The sequence below is a fragment of the Strix uralensis genome, chromosome 8, assembly GCF_047716275.1.
Source record: "Strix uralensis isolate ZFMK-TIS-50842 chromosome 8, bStrUra1, whole genome shotgun sequence".
Lineage (NCBI taxonomy): Eukaryota > Metazoa > Chordata > Aves > Strigiformes > Strigidae > Strix > Strix uralensis.
The window spans coordinates 17,863,954-17,876,779 of record NC_133979.1 but is presented as its reverse complement, the minus strand read 5'-3'; the positions used below and the strand labels follow the sequence as shown (position 1 = coordinate 17,876,779).

The following is a 12,826-nucleotide window of genomic DNA, read 5'->3' as shown; positions in this document are numbered from 1 at the left end:
ACAAATATCAATGAGACCAAAATGTCCTGTAAAATTTGAAACTTTTGCACAGTTCTTCACGAAATGTCATCAGAATATGGTCTATTGATAAGACTACAATGACAAGGTATAGCAATCATCCTAAAAAATTCCCTCCACTTTCTCACAGCATTTTTTTTCTGTATTTATTCTTTATTGTAATTTGAAAAGAGAGAAAATTGCATTTCTTTCTCCTCTGTCTCCATTTCTTTCACTGATTGGGAATCACACTGAAAGTTAAGACTGCTAAATAGTAAGGAGTAAGTACCTTTATGAGGTCTTCTACTTTTTGCTTCATACTGTAAAGCAGTCATCTAAGGCATGCTGCATACGAAAATCACCGACTACACTGGTATTTGTACTTTTTGCATAAATGAAGAAGTGTTGGCTGCAGATGTGATATATTCAGCTAAGAAGCTTATTTGCTGCTAAAACACTTTAGAGGATAATTAGTCTTGAAAAATCAAGAAAAATATTTTAGTTAGACATTAGCTTACCTCTGTTCGTCTTGCAAGTCTTGGTTATACCAAACTACAATGATTATTATCAGACCTTAAAGAATTACCTACCTACACTAAAATTAAACAAAGATGACACAAACTGTGAATTGCTTTATTAATATTTCTGAACCATTATTAACCAATACCACTACCACCTACTCATTAGTTACTGAGTCCCAAATTTGATACAGTTGCTGTTTTCTGTCAAAGTAGCAAACCATAATAAAAGAGCAGAGGAAATTAAAGTTTGAGCTATGTTAGTTCAGCATATGTTGCAATCTTTTTAGATCATTCTGCCATATTACTTCCATGTTTACCTAAATAGATAACTATAATTGTGAAAGCTCGGAGAAAGAAGTGGATCCTATACATAGATATCTAAAGTCATACCAGAGTTTGAGGAATGCATAGCATTGAGTCAGGATTTTGGCTTGTCCTTGCAATTGGCACTTTTACAACAAAGACCTGCCTTTGGATCCCGATTCTTCAAAAAATCTAGTTCTAGACCCTTCTGTAAGAAAATATCAGTATGATGTCCTTCTATTACAGGAACTACAGAATGCTCCTATTACAAACAGATGGGTTATCTAATACTCATTAGTGCCTCAACCATGACATTCTGTTGCTGTTAGAGTGTAATCTATCAGGAGGAAGAACTATTTGTTGCCTGTCCAGTGCTGTAGTAATTCATTCTCTATAGATCCTCATTAGAATGGAAAATTACAGCTGTGAAAGTTACAGCATCCTTCCAGGTTCCTCTCTTCTCTCCTATCTGTAGGGATGTCGTAGTTTCAAGAAGCAGAAGCACAGTTTTCCCTTATTTCAAAATAAATGTTCTGTGGTTGTAGGTGAAGGACGTGAGCATTGGAAGAAAAGCATCACATGGCTGGTAACTTAGTCGTTACATTTTTAACCATGGTGGAAGTTTTTTGCTCTATACAGCCATGCTTAATGCTGTGCTGCTTGCTAATTTTAAGAAATAAGTTCTCTAAGCTCTACACTTTACTATCTTGCTTTACTGTGCACACGTGCATATATAAAAATATACCTGACCTCAGGAAGGATCTAAACAGTTTAATTAATATTCACTAACAACTCAGAGCCATGTTGATAAAAGTACTCTTTGTTCATTTGTGCTTTTGGGTGGGTTTTTTTGTTTTTGTTTTTAAATACTTACATGATTGATACAGGCGAAAGAACCAAGGCCAAGAATCAGTTACTGTTAGAAGTGTTGGCATGTGATTTTATGAAAGGTCATGGGAATTAGGGCATTTCTTTCCTTCCTCAGACTATTTAGTGAAAAGGGAAAGAAAAATCAGAAAAATTAGAACATCTTGAAAAATTGAAAGTCAAAACTCATAGGATTTCATATTATTTTCCTTCAGAGAGCAAGAAAATTCATCCTGACTTTTTACCACTGACATATTATGCCATGAATCCACGGCTATTAAAATTTAGTGAACTCAACTCTGCATATGTCAACAGTGGTTGCCTGGCAGTAGAAGCAAGGTTAAATGTTAACCATAGTCCTCTGTGCTACAGTATGTCTGTCCTCTAATGGAACCACTTGCTTAGTCTCAAGTGTGGGCTGAAGAAGAAAGGATGTGTGGGGAGAATAGGTGTCACAGAACACAGAATTACATGGGAGTTTTGTGTGTAAAAGGTGGCTGCTCTTTGGCTATTTTCCTGTAATCAAACTTTAACACAGTGGTAACCACAGAATTGTATTTCTGTGGTGCATGTCTTGGCTCTCCCTCTTGCTGTAGTGTTCTAATGGGAAATACAGATCACACAAAGAAGTTTCCATAGATTTGAAGAAAGTTCCCTTGCTTGACCAAGGAGTGTGAATGGTTGATAACATGCCAATGTTAGGCCAGACCTATGCAGGCCAAATTTAATCTGTATGTGCAACATCACTAAAGCTGATGGAGGTGGTCCTATTTGCATAGAGCATGCAGAAGTTTGAGACTTCACTGCTCTTGGCTGTCATTCTGCTCCTTGCACTGGTTACCACCCCTGAGGCAAAGCTAGCACAAGATATGTGAGTTTGTATCTTTGCTTATATACATTTCAACCTGATGGATTAATGCAAACTCAGCTTCATTGTTCATGTAAATTAAGATGTCAGGTTTGGAGTGACTAGAGAGAGGTGTGGATTTTTACCTTTTTGCTGTCCCTGCTTAAGGGGATAACCTTTTGCGGAGATAGGTAACTGTTAAGGGCAGCAACACTGATCTGCACTAACTTGCCAGACCTTCTCTATCTGAGCTCTAAGTTTGAATTTTGCTCTTTCAATATTAATGGATCTTCTACACATCTCAAAACCACAAGAGCAAATAATACTTTTGCAGTATTCTTAAGCAACAGTTTTTTAGGAAGCTCCTGGCTCTTAATGATTACTGGGATACCTGACCTTGGATTTATATCTAAAACATTAGAAAGCTGACCGTCTCTAATTGCCACTTTAAGTGATACTCAGATCATCATGTCTTGTGTATTTAGCGAGTCTAGGTTTTCGGAGGCTTCTTGAGATTTGACCTTGTGTAAATGCTCTTTAAATTACGCAGAATCATTTCACAAACCTAATTAGCATGTGATAAAATCACTTCAACTCACCTCAATTGACAATAGTCCACTAAAGTAACCCATGTAGATTTATTTGTCTGTTGTTACATATTTACTGACTGTCATTTATATATGAAGAAAACTTCAAGAAGAGAATTGCCCTAAACAGAAATTATAAACCAGTGTATCATATTTGCAGTATATAGCAATATTTGTCTTGACCAGCAAATTATCATGTGTCTCTTCTGAGTAAAAGTAAGCCGTGATCTGGAGGGAGAAAGAGAAAAAAAAGAAATCTGTGCTATGCTACTAGGAGATGCCATTTAATCAGCTAGACCAGTTAATAACTCTTGCTGCCTTTTTTATTTGTCAAGGGCTCAATATTTTTTCAATATGAGGTCTGCTTCAGTATGCTTTAAATGGCAGTTTATAATTAATGGTACTTGAGTGTGTCTCTTATTTCCAAAATTCATACAACATTCTTGGTTACAATTTATACATGATTTTAAAGTATAATTAACATTCAGCTTTACAAGATATATGCAAACAGATATGCAAATTTGGAAATAAATATGCAAACATATAAAATGTTGTTGAATTAAGTAGTCCTTAACATTTTTAATGAAATCAATATTTTATTCATATTTTGCACACAATTTTGAGTACTTAGTGATTTGGTAGTTCTCAGACTTTTGTGGACCATGTCGACAGATTGATTCTCCTATGGCTCATCTTGTCTTCCAGTCTCCTGAACCTCATACTTTCCTTATGGAAAACAGGAGCTAATCCAAACCCCTCTAAATTATTGGGATTCTTTTCAGTTATGCTATGTGGTTATTTGAGATAGTAAACTTGGCATGTTAGTGAAACAGTTTAAAATAATCTTTATAAAAGCTTCATATTGAATCACATTAAAGGTCTGTATAGCCCAGTATACAATTTCTAACAGTAGCACCCCCCCCCCAAAAAAAAGTCAACTAGAGAAAAATAGGAAAATATACATCAAATATATCACCTAGATTTTTTTTTTTCTAGCCTATAGCCTCTTGTGAGTCAAGAAATGCTTGTGGCCATTTCTATTGCAGTTAGTTACCATCCATGAAATTCTTTTATATATATATGTGTATATATATATAAAACCTATATATATTCTGACCCTGACCATGTTGGTGGTTCACCAGTTTACTGGTGTCCTTCTAGTTGCAGAGATCCCAAACCCAAATACAGAATTATAGATGTGGTGTAACAAGTGATGAGTCTCTATTCCCTTCCCTCAATCTGCTGATTATGCTGATAATACAGTCCAGGATGATGTGGGCTGTCTTCACTGCCAGACACACTACTAGCTCCACCTGCCCCAGCTCCAGGGAGAGGACCCTGGCAATCCCTGCAGCCCCAGACCTTGAGAACTGCATCCTCCCTCAGGAGCTCACCTCAGTTAAGACCTCTGATGTGCTAGGGGTGGTTGCTCCAGCCGGTGCTGTTGTCCATATGGAAACCAGTCCATTCCTTCCTACCATGTCACGGTGATGGCTTTTGAGTATTCTGTCTTCCCCCGTCCTCTCCACTACCCCATAACATGTGACTCAGTGGCCTGGTATTTTCTTGTTCTGGATGCAGGAAGCTATTTTCACTGCCACATGGTGCTAGTAGCCCTCACTTGTATAATCTTTTCAGCAAATTTGCTATATGATTCCTGTCCCTGAATGCTTGCTATTCTTCAGCTTTGGCTGGCCACAAACTTGATCCCTACCAAGGAAATGTTATCTCAAAAGGACATGTAGTTAAGATACCCGGAAAGTAAAGGTTTAAAGATGTATGGAATTTTGTATTTAACTGATAAGAGAGAAAACCCTCAGGGATCCTGAGAGAAAATCAGGGTTCTGGCTGTAGTTGCTAGTAAATAACTAGGTATTAGTACTGGGAGACTGATAGGTGCTTCACTGTTATAACAGATCTATATATGTCATGATAATGTAGCAATAGATTGAACTAGGAGGTCAAAAACTACTCGTACTTCAAACTACACCCTTTATAGTGTAATTATGTAATGCATGCTGAGGAGAGGCACAGGGAACAGTTGAAGGGTTTGGTGTTATAAAGGTCAAAGGCTGAAGTAGCAGGCAGTGTGTAGAGGCAGGCTTCCATTTGGTCTTCATTGCCATCCAAAGCATGCTTTAAGTTTGCACATTTTTGAACTACTGAAAAAAATATTACAGAATTTCTGCAACTGCAGAAATGCTGAAACTAGCAGTTTCTTCAGACACTTAGCTAGCAAAGCCCTCTCCATGTAGATTCTGGTGTTAGACAGGATGGCTTGGGCAAGTGTTGACTTAAACTGAAGGAATTTGAATACCCAAGCATACAAATATAGAGTGGATGAGTTTGGCAAAAAAAATTGCATTCAAGTCATAATGTACCATAGAAGGCAGGAGGCATACCCTATTCAACTTCCAGTTGCAGAACTTGAACCAACATTAAGCTTTACAACACTTCAAGTACTATGGATCCCACAAGATGACTGTCAGCTGAAGAGTAAATGTGGTTTCCTATCCTTGGTTTGCCAGATTACTAATCAAGATCACATGTCTAGGCTTTAAGTCATGTAGGGTACTACATAAACTTCTTACACACATAAAGAACCATGCTGAAGTCTATGTTGTTGATTATTTAAGACTTACTCATTTTAATAAAGTTTGTAGGATTGGTCCCTTACATTTTTTCAATAAAACCTAGAATGTTTCATTTAGTTTACATCAGTGCACAAGTAATCAAAACCGTAATTATATCTCTAAAGAAACATCACTTAAAAATAGACATATGAATGCTGTTTTGATCATTGCAAACTGCTATTTGTGGTGCAGTGTTTTGGTTATGAGATGTAGAAAAATTTATCTGCCCTTGCAGGTGCATACTCAAAATACTATTTCAGGGCAAGTAGTGCTATAGTATTTTTCTGAAACATATTTATTTATTTATTACTACAGGTATAGTGAGTGAAAACTATACAGCTGCTTTCCTGTACATCTGTGGTAGTTTCAACATTTTTTAGTATATAATTGACTGAAACAAGTAAGACCCAATGTATTTAGCAAAACAGTGTTCAGAGTATGCAACACCCTCTGCCTTCATACCAAATAACCTTGATCTTTAAAAGACTATACGTGCGCAGTTGCTCAATTCCATATGCTTTTTATTCTCCCAGCATATTTCAGGGTTGATTTCTTGCAACATTTTGTTTCTGTGGGCTGGATTTCATTTCAGCTGATTGCCCAATCCCCTCTTCATTCTATTGTAATTGGTTTTTGAATTGTCTCAAATTCTCCAATGGATTTATGACAATCTGAAAATTAACAATGGCCCCTTAATTGCACAGGGCTATGTGATTCACAAAGTCCTTACTTGACTGATCTGTCTTTCCCCCTCACTTCCAGCCAGGCAATCCTGTGTGCTTTTTAAACCAGTGTAGAGGCAGTAAAATGTGTATACATTGAAACTTTTTCTTCCTGGCACTCCATCACTTGGAAAGCAATCTGAGGCTTTTCCATAGGATGATGTATTGGCAGTAACTTATAAAACCCCAAAAATATGGAAACATGTTTTTTGATTATGCTATAAATTGGGATTATTTCCTTCAGGCAGGCGGAAGGACATGCCAGCTGGACTTTATATTTTGGCTGTTAAAAAGCTTTAGGAGCCAAAATTATAATTAGCTCACTCATATTGAAATATGTTCTCCCTAGCTGTATTATTTTTTGCCAGAGCCTGATACAATTCCTGAAAGATGCAGTTCCCCTCAGCACAGGAAATATGCATCATATTGTTGGCATTAACCAACCACCTGTGCAGTGGCTGCTGGAGTGCTTGCACAAGGAGTCAATGAGGCAGTACATCTGCCACCTGGCATGTTACAGGTATGTGTCTGTGCTGCAGGGCAGAGCTGGCTGTAGAGGGCACGGACTGGCTCTTTGAGGCTCAGGACACTGAGTGCAGGGATCTGCACTTTAGGCAGGTGGGGCATGAATTACTCAGAATTGCAGGAGATGCTTCTAAACACCAAATTTGAAGAAAGGCAGGGCTAGTTCATCAACAAACCATCACTGCAAGAAAGTTGCTTGTATTTCAGCAGCACCTAATTTTATGTGTTGTAAAGTGGTACCTAAAGATCCAGTTGAGATCCAGGTGCCACCTATAGGAAGTGACTATTGCACACTGTAATTAAGTGGAGAGAGGGAAGGACTGGTAGGCACAGCTGAAAGAAGCTTCATCAAGGTACTTTGACAGGAAACATGGACAGGATGCAAAAATCTGCCAAACATCCTGAGTGCTTATTGGGGCAACTAAAATCTCACTAGGCTAGTTGAGTGGGCCAGTGAGAGTAAAGCTAGCCTGGGAATGTTTTCACTCACATTCCTCTGTCACTCTTCTGATTTTGGCATAGATATACCCACTGTGAGAACTGATCCATACCTTCTGTATCTGACCGGAGTTGAGAATAGGAATGAAGGATACTGAGGCAGAGAGTCATGTAGCGACCCCTTCAGATTTCATAACAAGTCAGACACAGCACGGCAAACAGAATCCAGATTCTCCTGTTTCACAGTTCAGTGCCATCCAATGGTTCATTTTAACTTGAGTTAAAAATGTACCTAACTTTTTTCCCTGCACTGTTTGGACTCTGTATTTGCAAGCTGGATGTTTCATCATATTAGAGGTGGTAGAATGCTTTCACTGAATAGTTCTCAGATTCTGTGTTTGGATGATTCCTTGTATTTGTTTTTTCTGTCTGTGTTGTGGCTGCTCACCAGTTAATGGGGCAGTTTCTCACAATGCACCCATTATCGACTTTTATTTTGGATATTCATTTGATTACTATGATGATTACATACTTGAATATTTTGGATCCTTTTTGTTTTCTTTTGTTTTGTATAAAAGACTCTTTTCTGACTCTCTGTTTTACTACTTTCTAACCAAAGGCATATAAAACTTTTTTTAGGAACATCATTTAGTTTGGGAGAGAGACTGAGAGAAGATTCTAGCATTGGGGAAAAATGAAGAGGGAATATTCAGGGCACAAGATGGTATGTCCATCTGAGCGCTGAGCACCATTCGCAACTGTGGGTTTGTTTAGCCAGCTCTTCCCGATGAAGGGCCCAGGCAAAGGCAGCCGCCCCTGTCGCCTTGGCATCGGCAGGTACATATTCACATCACGGCAGGGGGCTCCAGAGCCGCAGAGAGATTGCACTGAACAGCAGCCAGTCACTCCGCAGAACTGAAAGGCATTTTAAAGAGTACTAAATAGATTCATTTTATTTATTATTTCAATGTAAACCCCTATAATATGTCAGGGAAATGATTAACTCATTATATGCACAGCCTCTTTTCAGTTTGAACGCCCTAACTGGTTTTGAAACTGATTCTTTGCAGACATAAGAAACACATGGAGAATAACATTCTTGCAACCAGAAATCAGTGTGCTTATTTTGGTAGGCAAAAAGGAGAAATTCAAAGCTAGAGTAGAAGAAAGATCTAAAAACTAATGGACCACTTACCTTTTCAAGTTTCAAGGCAAGCTGTTAATGTTACTCTATGAGGCTGATAGTAATCCAGCAAGTTTTTTTCCTGGATGTAAGACCTGATGCAAGTTTCACTCCTTAAAATGCTCTTTGTTTTTCATCTGTTGAAAGATTAGAAAAAAAAATGCTTATAATGCTTGAGTTGAAAACTTTTATACTAATATTAGTAGTATTCAAAGGGGCAGTTTAATGCAGATTTGACTTCTTAAGTAAGAGACTGCACCTTAGTTTTGCTTGGACCCCTGAATTCATGCTAATATTAGTTACCATCTCTAACTCTGCTTTCTTCACATAAGAATGACTACTCTAGGGTATGCTACTACCAGACCATACCGAATCACTAAATGTTTAGAACAAAATGTTTAGAACTCCAGAAAGTAAGCATAAAGTTGTACTACTTGAAAATGACTAGTTTCCATGGTGAAAATTTAGAAGGATTGTAATACGGTTTGTAACATCTAGAAAATGTTTTATTTTGATGGACCATTTTCTGTGTTTTGAAATCAGTGAAACATAAATGATGGGAAGGTGGTAACAAATATGAACAGGGTAAAAACTTGAAAAAAGGGGAATACTCAGGCTTTCATGCTTCATGTTCTGGAAAATACTAGTAGCTGAACTGTAAAATCTTAATTTTCCTGTAAGTTATACAGTTATGTACTTGCAAAGGCAGTATTTTATCTTTCTCTTTAAAGCTGGATGTGTATTATGAAATCAGTTGGTTTCCTCACTTTTTATTGGCTTATCTCATAATTTAGTTAAATTTTTTTTTGGAACTAGCTTTTCATTAAAATACATGATACCACAGTAATTCTCTTAGTTGTTTATATTTTGATAGGACTGCATGTTGCCAAAGTAATTCTGATTATGCTTTCAAAAATCTCCAGTAAGCAAAATGCGTTGGTAGCAAATATCTCTTTTTTTGTTTTTTCTTTCTTCATGGGTTGGGAAGAAGGAAATACATATGAGGAAAGGAAAAAAGTTTGTGTGTGCTTCAGACCTGATTCTAGCACCTTTGTTTAGTATAATACTACTGAGAAGCACTGTTTTGCTATGTCCCTAGTGATTTACTACAGAACAGCAAATGTAAACAAAGATCAGTAATCCCATCAATTTAAGTGCAATGCTAGATACTTGTCTTGTTTGATTCTTACCTCTTGTTTTTATATATGGAAGCCAAGGTGTACAAAGGAAATTGATACTTTGCTAAGGCTATTTGATCTGAAGTGAGTCTTGCTGTGAAATAAGTTTTGTGTTTTGAAATTTGTCTGCTTTGCTGTTTTTGCCTAGAGAAGCTGTAGTCCCAAGGCCACTCTGCCAGCTGAGGATAACTCTACTGTAGCAGTTAACAAATGTTTTCAATGCACGGACTTATTTCTTGACAATATTCTCTTAATTACCTACTGTGGACCCAGGGGCTCCATGGGCTTCAAAGTAAAAAGCACATACTACTCTAACATTTCAGCCAGATCATCTGCAAACTCTGGCTGATGGTGACTATGTCATAGGAGCCAATAGGAAGTCTGTTACGCTTCCCTCAAATGTGGGTGGTTAACCATTAGCAGTTACCTAAGATAGCATTATATCTATTTCTACAGTGAAAAAGAAGCTAGAACTTTGTTTATGTGGGAGAAAGTAAGGTAAGAGTGAAAACTGTGACACAATAAGGGTAAAAATTCATGCCTGTACAGAAGTTCTCTGTATCATTTGATGGCTTTAATACAGAGAAGTGGCTGTGCAGAATAACAAACTATAATTCCTCTGAATTTACCATTGAATAAAGATTCCTCAAAACCAAAAAAATAAGACCCATGAATAAATGAATAAGCAATGAGCTGTCAGCTGAAAAGAAGCAATGAAAAACTAGAGAGAGAGAGAAAAATGAAAGAGGATTAGGTGCCAAAAACAAGGTGCCAAAAAAATCAGGGTCTGTCAGATTGGTACAAGCAATGATCCCTGGTTCCTCATTAGTTCCATATACAGTGCATGTTGCCAGAGTCCTTTGGTCCTACATTAACTTACAAAGTATTTTGATAAACAATTTATTCTTTCCACAAGAAGTGCCAGTGGAGACAGGTAAGAAAGGAACCCATGTATAGGAGCAGTCATGTAATAAAGGCACAAAATGCAAACAGGGGTTCTAAAAGTTTACTGAAATATGGATCTCATCTAATTCAGTGATCAGACCAACAGTCATTATTCTTCTTAGGTCTTCTATAGATCACCGAAGAACATAATTTTCTAAATTCAGCAATTATTTGTATGTGATTCAGATATTATAGAAACACTAAAGGTACTTCATTGTTTTTATACAGTGCAAGTGATATAGAGAAGAAGCCATGCAATTATCCAGCTCTACTTACACCATTAGGGAGTTCTTTCTGGATCACAGGTAAGTCAAGATAAATATTTTGGCTTTTGGTTTATGGGTACAGAGCCTGTGGTCAGCAGTTGGTATTTGGCATGCAGCTGCCTACTTTATCCATTTTTATGCACTAACTAATTTCCTTGATGTAGGGATTTGGGGACGGGGAAATAATTTCATAAATTATAAGCAAAATCTGTTTCATCTACTTCATTCTGGATAGCCATTGCATAAAAACTGTCAAAAACATATTGCTCCAGGTTCATCCCTGCTGCAGTTCCATTGATTATAGTGGAGTTAAATCAAAGATGAATCTGTCTGCTCAATTTAAATCTAATGATTGGTTAGAAAGTCAGGGGGAGAGCCCTGTCTAAATCCAGTGCTGTTTTATCCTTGTGTCAGCATTTAATTCCATTTGCATATAAGCCTATTTCCCTTCTCTAAATTTAATTTGTTAGAGCTTGGCCCTCAGCAACAACAGCAACAACAAAGTAATTGCATGCAGTACTGGGCAATGGTGCCAATACAGCATGTGCTATAAAAATGTCTCACACAAATTTATAAAATGTAGTCATTAGTGACATTCTGCCTGGTAACAGCAGTATCTGGATATCTGAAAAAAAAAAGCGTTGAGCTACCTCATGGACATGTGACATCTAATAATACACATATAAAGAAGCGTTTTTTTAATATCAGCTATTAATTGTGGCCATTTCACCAAAGGAAATGAGATATTCATGTCTTACATGACCAATAGGAGTCATCCTAGATTTTCACTGAGATGAGATAAAACTGGCTGAGGCTTAGTTCTTAAGCTACCCTAGATATCATCTGTCACTTTGCGTAAGGTACTTGTGCTGCCTGACTTAGCAGGCTTGTTTTAAACTGGGCAGGAGTGGTTGGCATTGTCACAATATACCTTGTTTGTTTAGCTGCCACACTCCACTGCAGTACTATTTACTATGTTCTCATATCACCTAGCCTCAAAACGCTCAGCCCAGTCTTCATTTAGACCTTTCACCTGGCCATTTTAGGATGAAAAGATTTTTCTTGGTGGACTTGACCTGATCGACGGTCATTCCAACTCAGTTGTTCTTCCAAAGGTAGTGCTACCTGCCTCAAGTTTATAGGATCCTTTATTCTCATTTTATTCATAGGATCTCTTTATTCTCATTTGTGGAAAGAAGACACTGATGCCAAGATACTGGCCTGGGGGCACTGTGCAATATTGTGCAGCTAACAGAGCCTGGAAGAGAAGCCAGAGTTTCTGAATTAGAGCCACATGCTCTGTGCCTAAGGCCATACTATACATACAATATATAGCTTATGAAGAGTGGAAAATAAACACACATCTTCTCACTTTCTGATCTCTATGTTTAGATAAATCTGGTTATTTCCTAACATCAGATCTTTTTGATATGTATTGTTCCTCCTATGGATAGGAAAGCCCACTATTACCCTTGTTACTTACTCCCATTACCTCTTGATGCACTTGCAGCCTATCCTCAGTAGGATTAGAAGGCACTCAGGACCTTTCAGGAGGCACTTACCACTATACAGGATTAGGGTAAGCCTGCCTTTGATGTTTTTGTGATCACACCCATCTGTCATAACTGAACATGAAGAATTAGACTTTATTTTTATTTAATGTTCTAGTTATGTTTAAAAGGTCAAACATAAAAATATATTATTTTTTCTCAATTTGCCTGCTTTTCTTTAAAAAAACAGTGAGGATATGTTGCTTTTTTAATACATACACTAATGCTTGAAAAGTTAAAAAACCCCACAGTTTTTATCAGAAT

The 12,826-nt window shown here is 37.4% G+C and overlaps 1 long non-coding RNA gene across 1 annotated transcript in view; it reads left to right on the top strand.

Annotated features, from left to right (window-relative positions):
- The window catches only part of LOC141946830 (uncharacterized), a 38,802-nt gene extending 26,248 nt beyond the window's left edge, over window positions 1–12,554 (top strand). Inside the window, exons 2-3 of the long non-coding RNA XR_012629944.1 lie at window positions 10,975–11,051; window positions 12,523–12,554. This is a non-coding gene — a long non-coding RNA (uncharacterized LOC141946830). The remainder of the gene's footprint in view (window positions 1–10,974; window positions 11,052–12,522) is intronic.
- The last annotated feature ends 272 nt before the right edge of the window (window positions 12,555–12,826 follow it).